This window comes from Dromaius novaehollandiae, chromosome 1 (genome assembly GCF_036370855.1).
Source record: "Dromaius novaehollandiae isolate bDroNov1 chromosome 1, bDroNov1.hap1, whole genome shotgun sequence".
NCBI classification, from domain to species: domain Eukaryota; kingdom Metazoa; phylum Chordata; class Aves; order Casuariiformes; family Dromaiidae; genus Dromaius; species Dromaius novaehollandiae.
In genome coordinates this window covers 47,999,282-48,003,434 of record NC_088098.1, presented here as the reverse complement: position 1 = coordinate 48,003,434, position 4,153 = coordinate 47,999,282, and positions in this window count along the sequence as shown.

Below are 4,153 nucleotides of genomic sequence, written 5' to 3'. Positions count from 1 at the left end.
AACAGCCCGTCCCAACAGCCTCCGCGCGGCTTCCCCTTCGCTATCCCCCGGCCACTACGGTGGCCCGCAGGGGGCGAAGCGGCGGCGGAGCGCGCGCGGGGTGCGTGCCCCGCGGGCCGTTGGCGCGGAGCCGGCACGGCGGGGGAGGGGGGGGGTGGGGCCGCCTCCCGGTCGGGGCTCTCGGGAGCCGCGGGCTCCCTTCTGCCTTGGCGACAGCAGAGCCGACAGCGGCACAGAGCCTCTCGCTGGGAACCGCTAAGGAAGGCTGGAACCAGCCACGTATTAAACAACAAGTCCTTTCCTCCATAACGGGCCGGTTTTGAGTGAAACCCAAATCCTGTATCTGCTACGTTTAAATTGTCAGCTCAGAGTAGGCGATGTATTTTCAGTACTGCGTGGAGGGCATGTGGCACAGTGGGGTCCTTACGCTCTGCTGGGACAACAAAATGCCAAATATAAATAATACTGTAATTATAAATCATAATATTACTATATTATTATCAATTATGCTGTTATAATAGTAATATTATGATTTCTAACTGGAAAAGTTCCTGATCTGAAGTTGCCAACTGGCATCCATTTTTAATTACAGGCACGCTGAACACATTGTTATTTGGCACATACTGCATTACACACTTTCCATTTAATTCCAGTAACAGAGAATCTTTGTGTCTGTATCCTGAGTTTGAATATAGCTGCTAGTCCAGCCACACTGACTTCTCTAGAAAGCTAAGGATTTTTTTCATATAGTAGAATAAAAGCTAGCAGTTATGCAAACAATGTATTTTCACAGCCTCTGCTTTCTAAACCTAAGTAGAACATCATCTAGTAAAAGAGCGTCTTTAAAGGGCTCTTAGACATGAAAACTGTAGTTAAACTAAATGGTGCTGCAGAGGTCTGGTTTCAAATGAATCTTTATCTTATAAATGGCCCTAAGCATTGCTAGATATGAAATTCCCCATTCACTCTCCTTTGAGGATGAAGTTCTGATTTACAAAATCGGTTTCACTTCTAGTCTGTAAGTGAACTCAGCACTAGGAAAAAAAAAATATTTCTATACAAAATACCATTACTACCAGAGAATCATGTGTTTATTGCATCTATTCATCCTCATTAATCATTAGTCATATTTTATATCTACCATACGTCTTCTCAGATATGAATCTGTTATGGAAATTAATGGACCTACAGCATTCCTACAAGTCTCCTGTGCGCCCCTCCACCGTCTTGTCTTAATCTGCTTTTAAACCACATTGTTTCACTTCTACATTCAATACTTGTTATTCTATTCTGTATACCTTCAACACACAGGATCTAAAGCTTTTTCTTTCCTGTAACAGTATCCTCTGGCTTTTTTTCTTTAGCACCTCAGCCCGGAGCTTAACCATGTTTAAGTGGTTAAGATAAGTGAGTACCCACTTTCCAAGCTCTGAAAGCCTCCAAGTCAAGCAATTAGCAATTTTCTTTCAAATAAACATTACCAGCATTCTTTTTGCTTCATTCTGTGAAACTCCCCCCTCCCACAATTAAACCAGTTCTTTCCTGCTGTTAAGACTTCTGTTGGTGTTACTGATGCCAGTATTTCATGTAACTGTGCTGTTTCTTCCTTGTATTTGTAATCACTGGGACCAACTGGCTGATTTTTACTGAAAGTTTATAACCCCCTACAAAGCATGGTGTGTGGCTTCTCCCAACTTCTCCAAATAGGCAGCTGTACTATTAGTGTAGTCAATCCTGTTTATCAAAGAATGAACTACTTGCAAGGAAATATTTTTAGTGAAATTTTTAATGGGTCCACTTAGTACCACTGTCCAGTAATGGAATGATGGGAAGGTAACAGAGGTAATCAGTAATCAATATGCTGTACTTTATAAAATGTATAAAATAATTTTATATGATAAACAGAAAGTTGTTTTTTAGCTCTGTAGATAGGCCGTATTCTAGATACATGATGCCAGTAACCACGGAGTACAAAGCAAGGTGCTACTCCTGAAGCACAGAGCTCATTCTGCTCCAGTGTTGCAAAGCTTCCATTAACGCTTGCCATTCTCACTTTTGGAAAAACCACAGTGAAAGCTCCTATGCTGACCCCCTCTGCACTTCCATGAGGTGAACACATGATTTTCAAGAAGCAAGAAGTCTTGGCTAGGGCATTTTTATTTTTTGATGGCTGCTGAAATGTCCCTTTCAATTCTGGACCACTGGCCAGAAGCTAAACCAGCCCTGAAGCACTTTTTACAGAGCTTCACCTTCCATACAACTGTACTGAGAATAGCCCAGATAGACTCTGAGCCACTATCTTAGGATGATTTCCTGTGCAGCGTATTCTATTTTTCTCTGTGACAGTGAGATTTTCGCTGTAATTTGCTTCAGTACATACAATTTTTTTCTTTGAGCATTAAGTAGAATCTTAAATCATGCTGACATGAGAGACAAATGAGAATAATTCTAATTATCTCTGGTGTTTCAAAGTGGAAAATTAAATTGCACTGGTAAATATTTGACTTCAGTACTTGCTTCCGGACCCTTTCACCCACTCTATTTTAAAGATTAACCTCTGCTTCATATTTTCACTCCTTTCATTTGATGATGTATTCAGTATCTTTAACTCAAAGAGGATCTTTGGCAAACATAAATGGAACTCTTTGCTGGCCTAATTAGTTTAGCATATTAGCCTGTAATTCCAACAATTAATTCTAATTCCATCATTATTCTTTAAAAAAAACCTTGCTTCTTGGATTTGACTGGAAATGGTGTTAGAAACAAATGACTATCCCTTTTACATTGTGTCTCAATTTAATAACAACTTACATCTTTCATTCAAGCATACAAAAATATTTTCCAGGTGCTGATGCAGAAAACTTCAAGGTACCTATTGATGAGGGGATTACTCTTATTTTCAGATGATGAAATTGAGGCATAGCAAGGCTAATTACTAGGGATTATTTTGTGGGATTGATGTTATCCAAAAAAATGGATAAATCCTTATGGCAAACAAAATCTCAGAATGAGTTGGAGTGGGAGTGGAATTTAAAAACTGGTCACATATAATTGAATAAGTTTGTGTGAAATTAATAATTTCCACATCAAAAAACTAATTTAACCAGAAACATTTTCAAGTGAAATATCTGTAGACTTGAGACAAATCCCATGTATGCCTTGAATACACAATTCTCTATTTAGGCAGCAGTGTAAATTTACATCAAAATAATATTTGAAAAATGAAATATTCTGAAACATAAAACATTCAGAATTGTTAATATTAAGCTCCCTGTTCAATTTGAGTCTTTCTGCACTATTGATGATGCAGTTATTAATTACATGATCACAACCTGTTTTTGTTCTCAGAATGCTTACTCCACTCAGTCCACAGACAATATTCAAGGAATGACAAAAAATGCTGTTTTTACTATTCTTTAGTTACCTGTAGCATCCTTCTTGTGCATTATTAAGATAAAATATCATTAATTGTACAATCCTTTCAATTTATCCCCACAGTACCCTCTTCTCTTGCCCTGTCCCACCACTTATCAGATCGGGAAATAATATAAATTCCTTTGTACAGATGCAGAACGGAGAAAATAGTTAAAATTTGCAAAGAATTCATAAATATGCCAACTTTTCCAAGATGTCCAGGCCTTCTGTCTAGGCCCTTCTGTCATGTTGGAAAAGGCAGATAGTGGAATAGATCATACAGCAGGAGGGCCCTCTCTTATACTTAAGACTGTGAAATAAAACAAGATGCACCTCCTCTCTCCCTTTATACTTTTGGAGATAGTAAAGCACAAGAGTGTTGCGCAAAAATTTAATTGAGCGTGGTTCTGACACGAATTTATTCTAGTCTAACATATTGTAAGATTTAATCTCCATTCAATGGTAAGAAAAAAACCTACCCAAACTACTATAACATATAAAACAAGAAGCAATTTACTTTGCAATTAGCTTTATACTTTATTCGATGCAATTACTGGAGACACGTTTAAATATGAGCTTTCCTCCTTACAAGCAGGTTTTAACCAGAGAGTTTAATTATATGCTAAAAGAAAAATGTTTTCTCCTGAATGTTTTCTACTGAAACCTGCATTGAATACTTAATCCTGTGTTTATGAGAGTAAAATCTGCTGCTATGGATACAGCAAGGTCAACATTTCAA